This window comes from Lissotriton vulgaris, chromosome 3_2 (assembly GCF_964263255.1).
Source record: "Lissotriton vulgaris chromosome 3_2, aLisVul1.2, whole genome shotgun sequence".
Lineage (NCBI taxonomy): Eukaryota > Metazoa > Chordata > Amphibia > Caudata > Salamandridae > Lissotriton > Lissotriton vulgaris.
The window spans coordinates 235,769,001-235,786,156 of record NC_141690.1 but is presented as its reverse complement, the minus strand read 5'-3'; the positions used below and the strand labels follow the sequence as shown (position 1 = coordinate 235,786,156).

The following is a 17,156-nucleotide window of genomic DNA, read 5'->3' as shown; positions in this document are numbered from 1 at the left end:
TGACACATTCTCCAACATGTTCATAGTCGAAAGAGCACACCGCTCGCTGGGTCCGAAGCCGCCTCCGGGAGCCTCCCCGAGGCCCATAATAGCGGAGCTTCTGAACTACCGGGATAGGGATGCAGCGCTGCGAGTCGCCAGGGAGAAAGGACAATTACAGTATGAGGCTCAAACATCTCCCTGTACCCGGATTTCACCGCCAAAGTGCAGGAGGAGCGGCGACATTTTGCACCGTATAAACAACAGTTGCGTGATCTAGGGCTGGACTATGCGATGCTGTATCCAGCGAAACTGAGGATAAACGGACGCGGTCACTCTCACATCTTTACGAATCCTAGAGATCTTCAAAAGGCGCTGAAGTCCTGGACCAAAGAACAACGGAACAGTCCTAGGGAACATACGAATGAACAGGACCCCTACAGCGGGCTAGAGGAACAATAATGACCGCACCGTTTCTACTGTTCTGACCTGGGCTTGGGTGGCCTGCGGAACGTCGCGGAGAAACGCCAAGCAGGGGGAGCAGATCGTTCGGCGACCGGAGGCTGCGGACTGTCTTGATGGAGCGATCTGAGAGCTCTTCCTGCACAACCACGGACCCTGTGACATGGTGAGAATGTTCCAAATTAATGTTCCATACTTTCTATATTTGACTTTTTGGCCTGTTGCATCTGCCGACTTGTGGACTCTGGGCTGTTGCTCCTTAATATGGTTCTATTTGACTAGAGGGCTGCTGGGGGTTGGTTGGCGGGGGCGTTTTGCACCGGCAGAGACTGGCCAGCATCCTACACAGACATCCGCACATGCGGAGCCATTAAAGGTTACGAAATGGGTGAAGAGGCGGTGAGCCGGAAGGCAGACACTGTCTTGAAACGAATGTTATCTGTTCTAATTTTTGATAGCACAACAGGCTCCAGCTGGGGCCTATGGGGGCATCTTGGGGGGCTTGGTCGGGGTGGGGCATGCAGTTTGGGCCAAGTTGGGGATGGTCTGCTGTGGGAGGGGGGAGGGGGGGGGGGGAGGGGCTGTGACGTTTTGGTTGTTCTGTTTTGTTCCACTATGTCTTGCCTCACGATATGCAAAGTGCCTGCTTCGAACTCTTGATTGCCTGCAATGTGGCCTGTCCCTACATATTCGGTTGCGTCACTGCAAATAGCGCAATGTCCTTATGGCTGATATAAGTGGTGAGCGGGCTGAGGGGCGGCCTGCACTGATACACGCCCTCACATGGAATGTAAGGGGACTTAATGACCACAGGAAGCTCAGGAAAGTCTTGTGTTACCTCAGGCGCCACAATATCGATATTGCGCACTTTCAGGAAACGCATCTCCCATTAACAAGTACTATGCTGCACACTAGGGGATTGGCGGGGCATATAGCGGTGGCTGGGTTCACCTCACACGCTCGAGGGGTCCTCACCTGGGTAAACCCACAATCGGGCATCTCGATACAGACATTGGGGGTCGACTCGGAGGGACGGTACGTCATAGCGTCCTGTAAGGGGAGGGGGATGGACTTGCTGGTGGTTAATACATATGGCCCTAACTATGACTCCCCTGATTTCTTTGATGCCCTAGCCTGTGAGAAAGCCAGACACGAGAACTCGCATATACTGGGAAGGGGGGGGGGGACTTTAATCTGACACTATCCCAGACAGACAGGTCATCGGGACCCCCCCCCCGTCGGCCCTCAGCAGCTGAGCAATCGCTTGCGGCAAAGCTAGTGATGCTGGACATGACTGATGCATGGAGGTAGAGGAATGAGGGGAGGGGCGGTTTTACACACTACTCCGCATTCCACGACACACACCAGAATAGATTATTGGTTCATCACAACGGGAATCAATAGTCATTCGACATTGTAAGGTGCTCCCGCGCACCCTTTCAGACCATTCCCCCGTCTGGTTAACTTTAGCCACCCCAGTGAAGGGATTCGCACCGTTTACATGGTGCTTCCCGCCATACTCCCTGTTGGACCCGCTCTTCCGCGGCGAGCTGGCGGAGGCGATTGATGTGTTCTTTGAGAAAAAAAGAGGGGTCTGTGGAGGACTTTCAAACAGTTAGGGAGGCGTTCAAAGTTTATATTAGAGGCATAGCGATAGCCAAGCACTCCAGTGTTCTAAAGACTATCAGGGCCACCCTTGCAGACCTTGAGCGGCGATTCCAAGAGCTTGAGGCACGAACTCGCTCTAGCCCTGATGACGCCACCGAGGATGACAAAGCGTCTCCTGGCAGAATATCACGAAGCCGCGGACAGGGAAGTACAACACCTAGGCAAATACGCCACGGCCCGCACCTATGGCGAGGGAGAGAGACTGGGCTCGGTCCTGGCCAATGTTGTTAAAGGCCAACGGAGAAAGGCGCTAATCTCAGACATTCTAAATTCGGATGGAGAAAGGGTGACAGAGGAGGCGGAAATTGCAGCGACTTTCAGAGATTACTATGCAGAGCTGTATTCATCCAGGAGCGGCGACATGTCGGCCGAAATTCTGGACTATCTAGACCACATACAACTCCCGTTCCTCCCAAATTCCGACAGGGAGTTTCTGATGTGCCCTATTCAGATTGACGAAATCAGAGAAGCGCTAGCCTCCATGAGATCAGGCAGTGCGCCAGGCATCGATGGGCTGTCTTTCGAATTCTATAAAGCGTTCCAGGAACAACTGTTGCCGCACATACATACCCTCCTTGAGGACATATGCGTTCAAGGCTCTATGCCCAGCTCCATGAGAGAGGCGATGTTAGACACCATTCTGAAGCCGGGTAAACCACATGACGACTGTAGCTCATACCGCCCATTATCGCTCCTCAACGTCAACACCAAGCTCTATGCCAAGGTACTGGCGAATAGGCTTGCGCTGCTGGCCTCTGACTTAGTGGCCCCAGAACAGGCGGGATTTATCCCGTCCAGAAACCTGACTTACAATATACGAACGGTGCTGGGTACCATACAACACGTGAAACCGGATACACCAGCGGTAGCGCTTTTCTTAGACATGGAGAAGGCATTTGATTCCGTTGAATGGCCATTCCTTCTTCAAGTGCTCCGCCGTATGGGACTTGGCGAACCCTTCATCCAAATGATAGGAGCGCTGTACGACGGCCCCTCGGCTAGGGTCCGAGTGGGCAATACAGTCTCCCGCCCCCTATTCATAGGGCGGGGCACCCGTCAGGGATGCCCATTATCCCCTTTACGGTACGCACTCGCCGCCGAGCCTCTCGCTTGTGCACTCAGAGAGTACCACAGCCACAAGGGGATTGGGTTCCCCACGTAAAAAATTGTCGTATCTATGTATGCGGACGACACGTTGCTGTATGCCCACGACCTTGCTGCTACGCTTCCCCCCCCTCCTGAGGGAGGTGGTTCAGTTTGGGGCACAATCGGGGCTCAAGGTTAACTGGGCGAAATCGGTAGTGCCGCCACTCACTCTGGCAACCACGCGAGTGGAGACGGAGTACCCTGTCCAGTGGACAGAAGACCCGATCAGATACTTGGGGATCCAGATACACACGGACCCAGACCTACTGCTAGGACAGAACTATGGGAAGGCGGTCCGTAAGCTAGAGGACGACAGAGATATGGTGCAGACTCCCCCTTACATTGCTTGGCCGCATTGCCATAATGAAGATGATAGTGCTGCCTAGATTTCTGTTCCTCTTTAGCTCACGCCAATTGTGCTATCTAAGGCCTTCTTTCATCGATTGAACAGTCTGATGATAAAACTAGCCTGGGCAGGGAAGCAACCGAGAGTCAAGTGGACAACGCTCACCCTCCCGTACAACATGGGGGGCCTGGCGGCGCCTGACCTCGAGTTGTACTACAGGGTAGCCCAGGCGTCGCACTTGCACACTTGGGTACACGGCGACAGGCAAATCCCACATGTTAGGATGGACCGGCTATTCGCCCATCCAATACCACTCCCGGCGACGATCTGCCAACCACAGGACCGTCGGACAGGGACGGTGGACTCTATCTCCTGTACTAACCACACCTGGCACTCACTACTGCTCCGGCAGGGGGGGGGGCGGTGATTTATTCACCGGAGATGCCGATCGACTGGATGCGCTGGCTCCCGCCCATGGTGGACAAAGCGGTCACGCAGGGGCTAACGAACTTGGGGCTGCGCAAGGCAGGCGACCTGTTCCAGGACGGCACAGCCAAAACCTGGGACCAAACGAGGAGGGATGGAGTTGAGCCACCGCTGCTCCACAGAGTCCACTTCCATAGAACTCGAAGCGCCCTCTCGGAATTTTTAGGCCCGGATATGGCGGAGCCTCCGGAAGTCCCAGAACTAACGTACGTAATCACGCACAAAGATCCCAAGAAGCTGTTGACCAACCTCTACAGCATAGCTAGATCGCATGGGGAGCACAGACCCTCCAAGGCCCGGTTGGCCTGGCAGAGAGATTTAGGAACGACTCTGGACGACGCGACGTGGCGTTACTGCTGTGACAACACGAAACGTATTTCCATAAATGGGAAACATCGGCTCATACACTTTAAATTCCTCCAACGGGTGTATTACACCCCGGCACGGCTTCTCAGGTACGGGCTGCGACCGGAGGCTCACTGCGAGCGCTGCCGGGCGGCTGATGCAGACTTCCTCCACCTCGCGTGGGAATGCCCGGGCATACAGAGGTTCTGGCGAGATATATTCACCGAGATGAGCAAAATACTGGAGGTGGACTTGGACATAGACCCGGCGTTAGCACTCATAGGTAACTCAAAGGGGCTACTGGAGGCGATACGCTGACTCGCAGACATGGGGATGCTAATGGCCAGGAGAGTAGTGGCACAGTGCTGGATGCTAGGCCCTCTACCGACTAAGACCAGATGGGCCCAGGACATGCTGTACTGTAGCACACAGACGGAGACATACAGTGAACTGTTACCTCCGAAAAGCCGCCCGAAAAACTTCTGGGCCCTCTACAAAACCTACCTGCAGGGGCAGCAGGCTGAGGACGCATGTTCGACGGACAGCGGTCCACACGGGGTGGCGACAGGCGAGTCAGGGTGAACCAGCAGGGGTGCGTAGTATACCTGCGGGGGGTGCACTAAGGGGACCACACACCATAAGGAGAAGCCTCTGGATGTCACACTAACAGTTAGAAGAGGACTGGGATCTTGGTTGGGGTCCTTCTACAAATGACCACACAGATTCCAGCAAACTTGGAGTCTAGGGGCTGGACGGATATGGGAGGACACGGGCAATGGGGCACGGAGCGGGGAACTATTGTGAGGCAATGAGCGGGTGTAGGTGGGGGGGGTAGTGCAATAAGGGAGTTATTGGGTTGATTTAGGGGGAGAAAAAGTTGAACGCACATGAATATTGGAGGCCGCCGGCGCTTCTGATCCATACTGGATTATGTGAACACGAAATCCACACTGCGCCGCAAGACCCCCGGGTTGTCGGCCACCAGGCTGTGTACTGTATGGAGTTGAGTTGTATGTAATACCTGTGACGCGGCCGGCCCGGGGGGGTTGTAGGCCAGAAGCTGTGTAACCTGAACCTACCTCTATGTGCAATAAAAAAGAAAAAAAACAAAAAAACTTTATAATGCAAAATCAGTGGCAATTGCCGTTTATGGCAGTGAAATATGGGGTTATGTGGCCGGTGAGCACCTACAGATTGTTGAAAATTCTTTTATGAAACGCCTTTTGTGTGTCCCAGCAGGCACATCTAATTTTGTAGTGCACGAAGAGCTAGGGTCGCAATATCTTTGTGATATTTTCTCACTACGCCCTCTGACTTGCTGGTTAAAATTGTGGTTGAATCAAGATATTCCATTGACCCACCTGATTATGAGAGATTACTTGTCTCAGGATAATGCAATGGGTACACCCTGGTTAAAATGACAGCCCCTGCAGCCATGTCTCTGGTAATTCCCGAAAAGTTCCAGCACATTTTGCGTGTTCTTAACACCACCATTGATGGGCGGAGGAAGATTGCGTTCGCTGTCACAGCCATCAAGGGTGTTGGAAGGCGCTATGCACACGTAGTGCTGAGGAAGGCTGATATCAACTTGAGCAAGAGGGCCGGAGAGCTCACAGAGGATGAGGTGGAGCGTGTTATCACCATAATGCCGAATCCCCGCCAGTACAAAATTCCTGATTGGTTCCTCAACAGACAGAAGGACATTAAGGATGGAAAGTACAGCCAGGTTCTTGCCAACGGCCTTGATAACAAACTCCGTGAAGATCTGGAGCATCTAAAGAAGATCTGAGCTCACAGGGGACAGCGCCACTTCTGGGGCCTGCGTGTGCGAGGCCAGCAGACAAAGACCACTGGACGAAGAGGCCGAACCGTGGGTGTGTCCAAGAAGAAATAAATCCACCTTGCTTTTCAATAAACTCTTCAAAAAGAAAAAGCAAAAAAAAAAAATACTTGAAATCGAACTTTTCTAAGCTTGGCCGCCTGGATTTGTTTGAACACCCGAATGGGATTGTGAAGGGTGATGTGGATGCAGTTAAGCGAGCCTTCTTTTTGGACAGAAAGCTTAAAAGGGAAGGTGAGGAGCTCCTGAAACCAAGTGTAAGAAGATTTGTTATGTTAAAAACTGTTGATATGATGGAGCCCTATTTGATGGGATCGCGGTCTTCCCATGAGAAGTTTTTGCTAACGAGGTTCAGATTAAACATTTTCCATCACTTGCTGTTTAGACCTAAAAATGCTGCTTTTATTAAACCTGCAGCTCCCTGTGGCTGCGACGGTGTGTCTCCACAGGATATGCTGCATTTTATATCTTTATGTAAATTTTATGAATATCCCCGCAAACGCTATCTGGTAGATCTTTTAAAGAAACTTAATTTTAACCATATCAGACCAGCATTATTGTATCTGCAACTTTTGCACAGTGACAGTATCCTTCAAGTTACCGAATTTTTGAAACTGCCTATCAAGTTGAGAAATTGTTTGGACCAATGATGGTATCTCTGTTAATTTGACTATCTTTACTAATGAATTTGCTAAATTTGCTGCACCTTGCACTTTTGCACTATCTACTCAGGTTTTATAATTACTGTGTGTCTCAATACGTTTTAAATTGTTTATACTGTAAATGCACTTTTATGGTTTGAATCAAAACCGAATAAAGCCACTTGACTTGACTATAAACAGTGCTAACAATTTGTCATACCGGTCAGAAATTAGGTTGTTGCTTTCATTTATGCAAATGAATATTGGTTGTGCTAGACAATTGGCAATTATTTTTGCTTGCAGGAGTTAATTCTCTAGCCCATCCCACTGACTTACCTCCCAACTTCTCTCACTATTGTTGGGTCATCTTGGATTGGGCAGGGACTCCGCTTCCCCTTCAACTATTTAACCTCCCTCCCTGGGCATCCAGCCTGGATCTATAAATAAAGCACGGAAAACGTATGGGGCTTCTTCTTCCAAGGAAGTCTTCACTGTTTTAAGTCTGTAAGGGCCATGGAGGGGGGACTAGGGCCGGAACCCTGCCACTTCATCCAGACCAATCCTTTTCTCTCCACACCTCACCTTTGTGGTTCAACTATCTCCTTCCTCCTACATATTACTTCAGTTGAGAAACTGTGGAGGACAGGCAAATCAGGGAATCCGTAGGTGGTAAACTTGCCTCCAACCTATGGGTTTAATTTGTTCCAGGGCAGACTCCTTACGGTACTTATTGGTAGCTTCATGGAGCCACCAAGGGATGGGTTTATAGCACCCCCACACAGACTGCATAAAGCCAGAAAACCTCCAGTTCCATTAAAAGCTGCGTGTTATTTTTGTACTTGGTATTAGACTGGCCATGAATTACTCTATGCTGCCTATTTTCTATAGTCAACAGTTTATTCCCTCACATTTGTTTAAATGAAACTCAATAGAACTGCAGCTCAATTGACTTTGGCCCCAATTTGTATATTAATATTATAGCATAAAATACCAATCATATTGTGTGTGTGCTGATTTCTGGCTACGAGTAGGAGCTCGAGTTCCATCAGATCAGATCAGATTAGATTCCCTCACAGGTTTGCCTACTCTTCACACTCCTGCCTACGGTAGTATACGTCTGTAGGGAGGGAATGCGAGACACCTGCCAGTTCTTCTTAATGAAAAGGCAAGTTTCCATAAGGAGCTTAGAGGAGCTACTGGGTGAGACCCTAATTTAAGTCTTACACAAAAGCTCTGAGCAACTTTTAGAAGGGATTCAATTAATCAACTTATGTATAAAAGCTTTTAATATAGGACAGGAATAAATACGATAAGTTACAAGTTAGCTGCCTCACTTTTCACCACCCTGGTTTTTCATCAACAATATGGTTCTTACTGGATTTCATAATTAAGCACTTCCCCCTACAGTACATACATTCGAAACTTCCACGTAACTTCATGCGCTAAAACTGAATAGTGACAATTCGTGGTAAACAAGGGTATTCCCTCAGGTAACTTATTCCACATTCAAAGCAGGCAGCACAGCGCTCATCTTTCATAGACCAAGCTACTCCTCACTGGTTACGGTCAGTACTGCTGTCCTTCACTGGACTGCTAAGCTACCTACCCCTCACCTTAAGCAGATCAATCCTTTGCTCTTCTGGCTGAGAACTTGCTCAGTGTCACAGCAAGCTATCCATCGCCCGTCTCCAATATAAGATCTTCATTTCACATGTCACCGATGGCAGAGCTATACCTTCCCCTGCTGAGATATCCCAGTTAGCCGTCCATTTATCCCGTTCATTAGGTCTCGCCTAGGTAGCGCGCATGCTCTGCTCTAGGAGAGGACCTTTAGAAATTGGTCAGCTCTTTTTAAGCACTCGTGCTTGTGCTGGCATCCACATTGCGCGATCGAGCAGGGTTTACATGCGCTAATTGAAAACAGATGGCCAGTGCACCGCTGCTCGCTCCTGCAAGTGGCATGCTATCACAAGCACGAGTGGTTATAAACAGCTGTTTGCATTTGCCTTTTTTTTCCCTTCTGAACTTCTTTCTTGCCGTCGCTTTCTCTTTGGAACGTGTTTCAATTAAACTTTTCAGGAACTGTTTGCATTTGTGTGCTCTTATTTTTTTAAACAGCTGTTTGCATTTGCCTGCAGGCTTTATGGCACTGGGCGTTCTGCTGCTCTCATTAAAACAGTATAATTTCAAGCGCCAGAAAGCAAAGGTATTCTCACCCACATGCACACATTTCAACTTGCCTTCAGTTGAAGATTGGAATCAACTCCACCCGCCTGTTATGCATGAGCGCCAAAAGTATGTCAAAAATGCTGCTACTTTACTCTGTTTATTCCGTGGAGCAGCAGTTGGCAGGGACAGTTACAGCTGCCACTGGCAAAGTCGCTCAATTCGGGCGGCTGTTATTTTCACCCGAGCTGCATTGTACCACCGGCGGAGGACTGGCGATGGCTTGGCCATACCCGGTACTGTGGCAGCTCACCCTGCTGTTGCAGTGATGCGGGTGCCAGAGTGATGCTCCTCAGCAGGACAGCCTGCCCTACACCATCCTCCTGACACAGAACCTGGGTAAGGAAGCGGTGATTGAGGCGGCGGGTGGTGGAAAGAGTGAATGAGTCAAGAAAGCCGTGTGTAGGCCTCCTCCTCTGTCCATAAGCTTCCTTCGGTATTCCGTTGGGAAGACTTAGCACGCGTGTGTGCTCACCAGTTCACTGTTCCCATGAGGCACAGGGTCAGATTGATTTGCATATGGCAATGTCTGAACTGGGGTGGTAGAGTGGGCTAAAGAACGGTGATGGATTAAACCCAGATCTGTTGACTGGGTGAGAGTGTTTGATTGGTTCAGATCCTCCAAACCTCCTTTTGTACCGCTTTGTTTGCCATAAGTTGGCAGGGTATGCTCAAACGTGAGTCCCTTGCTCACTTTGCCACTGGATTCAAGCCGGGCTGGAGACGGCTGAAATGCCAGAAACCGGTCCTCGGAAGCTTGTTTCCGGTCCAGGGAAGGCATGGCTTGGCAGTTCGGGCTGGACTGTTCCCATGAGGCACAGGGTCAGACTGATTTGCATATGGCCATGTCTGAACTAGGGTGGCAGAGCGGACTAAAGAACGGTGATGGATTAAAGCCAGATCGGTTGACTGAGTGTGAGTGTTTGATTGGTTCAGATCCTCCGTCCATCACCACCCCCTTTTGTTCCACCAGTTCAGGGCAGCGGGAGCCACAACGGGCCAGCGAGGGTCTTGCTGTTTTGTTTCTTCAGCGACATCCAGAGGTCCTAGAGTAGTATTTGTGTACTAAGAGCAAGATTTGTGGCCATATGCATAACAGCTTTAATGTTGACACTGATTGGTTAATGGTCGGCGTTTGGGATAGGCATTAGGGAGCGCAATATAGGTATCAATTTGACACAGCCCATTTGTAATACTAGCCACCAGCTCTGCTCTTCTGGGTGTTAAGGACTCTTTGTACAGCGTGCTTTTAGTGCACAGAGATGGTTTTGCCGTTTCCCTACACCCTCCTACCAAAACATGCTTGAAAGAGTGGGGCTTGCAAAACTGGTGGATTACTGTTCTCTTCACATTTTTATAAAGCACTGCATGCCACAAGCATTTCCTCACAGCACTGTTTGTACTTGGACACGGTCCTCGTAACGGTCCCTGCACTGCATTTCTGGGTCTTTGTCCTTTTATTGCTACGGTGACTGAATAAGCTGCACCCTTCCCACTAACTGATTTAAAACCATGAAAGGCCCCAGTCTGTCATGCCCTACACTAGACCAAAATCCTAGGTGGAGAGACAATTGCCAACAGATACCAAGCCTGCTGGCAGTGACACAGGCGTTTGGTGCATACAAATAACCACGCAGACAGTAAGGATTAAAAACGGAGGCATGCGGTTTAGCCTATGTGTGCACGTTCTGTTCAGCCAGCTTCTGGTTGCAGCAGTTGATGTTGGTTGTTGTTTAATGATGTCGTTATTATTTCCTAGTGCCCTCAAGTTACCCAGATGCACATTTCTTTCAGACACAAATACCTATTTTCATTGTTCTCAATGCAGCACAAGTCTGAAATCCTTTCATTTTCCAGCTCCGAAAATAACGTTAACCTCTGCGAGGACGCTGCTCTGCGAGAGCTGCAGTATCTACTCTATCGCCACATACTACCAGGTGGAGTCCAGATGTTCAGACAATATTTGGAAGCAGGCTTTCCTCTAGGTGGTTATATTCTGCAACTACAGTGGTTATTGCTCAGAGTTTAGTTCTTGCTTGCCTCTCGTTTGTTTTACATGGTTTGTTTTAGCTTCTCGTCCTATTTTTGTCTCAAAGGTCAACATTTAGAGTACAATTCAGTTAAAGGTAGCTTATATTTTTATACCCGATCAGTTTTCCGTTTCTTTGGCTCCAACTAGTTACCCTACAACATACATTAGACACATTGGCAAAGTCAATAGCTCTAGTCAAACACTTATAAGGTCCCAAAGGCGAGACCTATTGGCTATGCCAATGCTTGCTTTTAATGATGCATCTGAGGCGAAACCGGGGGCAGGTAGAATTAGAGACCTCAAAGAACACATTTAACAGCAAAGACCCTCAGAAAACAACAATGGTGGACAATTAAAAAAAGGCGATGAGGAGAGGGCGTGTATACAGGGGGATGGAGGGAATCTTGCCCACAAAAAAATGCAACCATGAGCTACATAAAGAGAGCAAGATAGGTACAGACATGCTTCAACTACAAGTCAACCAGGAAACTGGCGTGGTATGTCTGCAACAGAACCTAGAGCCCTGGATGAAGATTCACAAACTGCACTAGACTAAGACACAACGTCCTAGATCCTCTAAAAGGACACAAGACCCACTGCCACTACATGACAACACAGCAATAGATGGTACGGGTTAGGAGGGCCTAATGCCTCACCCACTATTCAGACACTACCCACTAAACACTTCACATTAAAGGGTCACATAACCCACCGTCTTCCCCTTAACCGCGGGGTTAATTCACAGGTTTGGGGGGGAGGGGGGGGGAAGAGAGCGCGGCGCTCATGACGCGCTCAGCTCGTCATGAGGCACAATGAAGCTGTGCTCATGACGAGCTGGGCCAGTCATGACTCCACCACTCCCGTAGAACGTCCGCACAGGCGTGGAATTCACCGCGCGGGGGAGTGGCGCGGCTGTTAGGACGAGCCCAGCTCGTCATGAGCACAGCTCCACTGTGCCTCATGAGCTGGCTTATCAGCAGGCAAGGGGTTAAGTAACATCTCAGAGAGGATTGCAAATGCTACTTACCAGTATGCATCTGTTCTTGGCATGTAGGGCTGCTGACATTCATATCTGTGCATAGATCGCCACCTAGTGTTGGGTCCGGATGATTGCACATTGTTGTCCTGGAAGAGTCTTCGAAGTATCACGAGATAGGTGGCTCCTCCCCTGGACTACAGTGCGCATGGGCATCGCCTCCATCCCCAGATTGTTTTTAGCCATTGGCAGAGATGGAGTGAAGAATGTGAGTGATGACCATGCTATGAGCATATGTATGTAAATGAATGAATCCTGCAGCTGCTACAGGCGCCGGGGAGGAGGGTGGGCGATATGAATGTCAGCAGCCCTACATGCCAAGAACAGATGCATACTGGTAAGTAGCATTTGCAGTTCGAGGCATGTGGGCTGCTGAATTCATATCTGTGCATAGAATACATAGCAGTCCCTCCATTAACGGCGGCCGCCCGTGCCAGCTGCAGCAGTCTGAAAAAGCGTTTTTAGAACAGCCTGACCAACAGCTGCCTGTTGTTTGGAATGCACGTCTACACAGTAGTGTTTAGTGAAAGTATGTGTGGTAGACCATGTGGCTGCTCTACAGATATCCTCTAAGGGAATGTTGCCTAGGAAAGCCATAGAGGCCCCCAACTTCCTGGTGGAGTGGGCCCTCGGTGGGATAGTGAGAGTGCGCTTAGCTTTAGCGTAGCAGATCTGAATGCACTTCACTATCCACCTAGCAATCCCTGCTTTAGAGATAGCGTTTCCCTTGTGGTGAGTGGCAAAAGCAACAAAAAACTGCTTGGTTTTGCGAAAATCTTTGGTCCTGTCTACATAATACATCAAGGCCCTTTTAACATCAAGAGTGTGGAGCATGCGCTCCGCCAGCGTCTCTGGGTTTTGGAAAAACACCGGCAATTCGATAGTCTGGTTTAAGTGGAATTGGGATACCACTTTGGGTAAGAATTTAGGGTTAGTGCGGAGCACCACCCTGTTAGCATGTACCTGGAAGAAAGGTTCTTGGATGGTGAGCGCCTGCAGCTCGCTAACCCTCCGTAGTGAAGTAATTGCTACTAAGAACGCAACCTTCCAAGTCAGAAACTGAAGCTCACAAGAGTGCAGTGGCTCAAAGGGAGGACCCATCAGCCTTGTAAGAACCACATTGAGGTTCCATTCTGGAGCTGGTGGGGTCCTTGGTGGAATGACCCTCTTGAGTCCTTCCAGAAAGGCCTTGATAGCAGGGACCCTGAAGAGTGACAGGTGTTGTCTACTCTGGAGGTAAGCTGCCATAGCAGACAGGTGAATGCGGATGGAAGAGTATGCCAGATTGCATTGATACAGGTGGAAAAGATAGCAAATGATGTTTTGAATGGAAGCATCTAGCGGGTCAATATTGTGGTTGGCACAGTAGATGACAAACCTCTTCCATTTAGCCGCATAACAAGCTCTGGTAGTGGGCTTCCTTGCCTCCCGAATGATGTTCATGCAATCGGAAGGAAGATTGAGGTAGCCAAACTCTAGGACTTCAGGAGCCAGATCGCCAGGTTGAGCTGTTGCGGATCCGGGTGCTGAATGTCGCCATGGCTCTGCGTCAGAAGGCTGGGACTGAGATGAAGCCTTTGATGCGGCACCACGGACAGTTCGAGAAACGTGGTGTACCATGGTTGGCGAGCCCACGTTGGAGCAACCAGGATGAGAGTCATCGAGTGCTGCCTGAGCTTGCGCGCCACCAGCGGTATCAGAGGTGCTGGGGGAAAAGCGTACGCAAATCTGCCTGACCAGTTCATCCACATCGCATTGCCCTGTGATTGGGGGTGTGGGAATCTGGCGGCGAAGCTTTGGCATTTTGCGTTCTCCTTTGTGGCGAACAGGTCTATCTCTGGGTGACCCCACCTTTGGAAGTACGGTTGGAGTACTGATGGATGTATCTCCCACTCGTGCATCTGATGGCTGTGCCTGCTGAGCAGATCCGCCATTTGATTGTCCTTCCCCGGGAGATGCTCTGCCATGAGGAAGATGTTCCTCTGAATGGCCCACTTCCACATGCTCTGAGCCAGATGAGACAGCTGTGGAGAGTGTGTGCCTCCCTGCTTCTGAATATAGTACATGGCCGTCATGTTGTCCGTCCGGATCAACACGACTTTGTTGCACAGATGTACTTTGAACGCCTTCAAGCCCATGAAGATTGCCATCAGTTCCAACACATTGATGTGCATCTTCCTTTGCTGTAGTGTCCATAGTCCCTGCACAGTGTAATGGAGTACATGCGCTCCCCATCCCTGGAGAGAGGCGTCCGTCGTCAGGATAATCTGTGGGACAGGCTCTTGGAATGGTCGGCCCTTGCAAAGGTTGTGTGGATTCCACCAATGCAGAGAGTTGTATGCCCGACCGCTCACCAACACTAGGTCTGTCAGTTGCCCATGAGCCTGAGTCCACTGACGTGCTAAGCACTCCTGAAGCAGACGCATATGTAGTCTCGCGTGCGGGACAATGGAGATGCAGGAGGCCATCATGCCTATCAACTGCATGAACACCCTCGCCGGAAGCGAGTGTTGGGGTCTGAATCGTTGGATCAGCGCCTGGATACTGGCGATTCTCACTGAATTTGGCTGCGCGGTGGCTGCCAGAGTGTCGATTGTCGCGCCCAGGTACTGTCGCACGTGGGCGGGCTGGAGATGGGACTTCGGGTAGTTCAGAGAGAATCCCAGATCGTGCAGGAGATGAATGGTGCGTGACACGTGGTCGACGCACTGCTGTTCTGTTCTTGCCTGAATGAGCCAGTCGTCCAGGTAGGGAAAGACGTGGACGTGCTGGCGACGGAGATGCGCCGCCACGGTTGCTAGGCACTTGGTAAACACTCTCGGTGCCGTGGTGACCCCGAACGGCAGAACCTTGAACTGGTAATGCTGGTCTAAGATCGTGAATCTGAGGTACTTCCTGTGGGAAGGATGCAGGGGAATATGAAAATAGGCATCTTTCAGATCCAGCGTAGCCAGGAAGTCCCCCTGTTGAAGCAGGGGAAGCACCTGCTGCAACGTGAGCATATGGAAGTGCTCCGAGAGGATGTACCAGTTCAGGGGCCTGAGGTCCAGGATAGGCCTGAGGGATCCGTCCTTCTTGGGGATCAGAAAATACAGGGAGTAAACCCCTGTTCTCCGCTCTTGCACTGGGACGAGCTCTATCGCCCCTTTTTGCAGCATGACTAGAACTTCTTGTTGCAACAAGGTCAAGTGCTCGCCTGACATAGGACGGCTCCTTGGGTGTATGTCCGGTGGAATGGACGTAAGCTCTAGACAGTACCCGTACTGGATAATAGACCTCACCCACCTGTCCGTGGTGATGGACTTCCACGCCGGCAGGAACTGCTGGAGCCTCCCCCCAACCGGTGTTGCATGGCCTGGGGGCAGTGACAAGACGTCACTGTTTGTTGGTGGCGGTGGACCTGGAGCTATTGTTGCCACGTCCCCTGCCCTTGACATTATTGCCTCTGTAACCACCTCTATTTTTGTTGTTATACGAGGCTTGGGTGTTAGTCTTGTAATATTGTGTGGACTGGGATGCTTGTCCCCTTGAGGTGCCTCTGGAGTTTGAGCGGCGAAAGGAACCACTCCGAAACTGCTGACTTTGTAAAGCCCCCATGGACTTGGCAGTTTCCGTATCTTTTTTCATTTTCTCCAGGGTGGCATCCACCTCAGGGCCAAACAGATGGTCAGGATTCACTGTCTGATTCAGTATAGTGGTTTGGATGTCGGGTTTGAACCCCGAAATTCTAAGCCAGGCATGGCGTCTAAGCAGCACACTAGTATTGATAGCCCTGGAGGCTGTGTCTGCCACGTCCAACGCACATTTGATGGATGCATTCGTAATGAGTTTACCCTCCTGAATCAGCATTTCCCCCGCCTCCTTGTATTGGTCAGGCAAGTGTTGCAGTATGGCCTCTAACGTGTCATAATGGGCCCTATCATAACGTGCAAGCAAGGCTTGGGTGTTAGATATTCTCCAGATATTAGCTGCCTGGGCAGCAATCCGTTTGCCTGAGGCCTCGAAGATCTTGGACTCTTTGTCTGGGGGAGGAGCGTCACCAGTAGTTTGAGAGTTCGCCCTCTTCCGAGCATTGGAAACGACCAGGGAGTCCAATGGCAAGTGTCCCTTGATATATGTCGGATCCGTGGGCGCTGCCTTATATTTCCTGTCGATGCGCGGGTTGACCACACGCGCTCGGGTGGGCTCTTTGAAGACCTCCGTTGCATGTTTAAGCACCCCCTTCAGCATCGGTAGCGTTTTGACTGACTTTTCGGCTACCGAGAAGGTGTCGAATAAGAAGTCCACATCCACGGGGTCTGAGTGCAGCTCGACGTCGTGGTTAGCAGCAGCCCTCTCTATCAGGGCATTGAAGGCCGCTGAATCCTCTGTCGGGGACGCCTTGGCCGCGAAAAGTTGAGCGTCCTGACCCCCCTGCGGGTCCTCCGGGTCGCCTCCGGCGGACCACGGAACGTGCTCCTCCTCCGGATCCGAGTACGCCGGATAGTCGTACACGGCGTCTTCCTCGTCCGCACCGGCCGCGACGGAATGCGTCGGCGAGTACCCCAGGGGTTGTGGGGACACAGGTTCCACCAGCGCCGAAGAGCCCTCGGAGATCCTTTTGTTTTTGAGAGGGATCTTAAAATGTTCCAACGCCGGCTCCGTCGTGATCTTTCTTTTGAGGAGCGACAGTTTTCCGGTGTTGGCGTCGATGGTTACCTCACGACGTTCCTCTTCAGCAAGCGGTTGGAGTCGAAGCTTCGACACCACCAAGGCCGCTTTAGTTGCCCGTACCTCCTTCGAGGGTCCACTCTGTTTCGGCGCGAAGGCCTTCGGCGCCGACTTGGGAGGAAAGGTGAAACGGATAGGCGTCTGCTCTTTTGCAGGCTTAGGCGTGAGCTTTGGCGCGACAGTGTCTTTTCGAATCCGCTGCAAAGATTCCGCCACCTTCTTCGTCAAGGCCGGAGAGG

At 50.8% G+C, this 17,156-nt stretch overlaps 1 protein-coding gene and 1 pseudogene across 3 annotated transcripts in view; one reads left to right on the top strand and one right to left on the bottom strand.

The window, feature by feature from the left end:
- Window positions 1-17,156, bottom strand: part of PTPRA (protein tyrosine phosphatase receptor type A) — a 906,420-nt gene that overhangs the window by 550,281 nt on the left and 338,983 nt on the right. The gene's annotated exons all lie outside the window — the stretch shown is intronic.
- LOC147725586 (small ribosomal subunit protein uS13 pseudogene) lies at window positions 5,858-6,359 on the top strand (annotated as a pseudogene).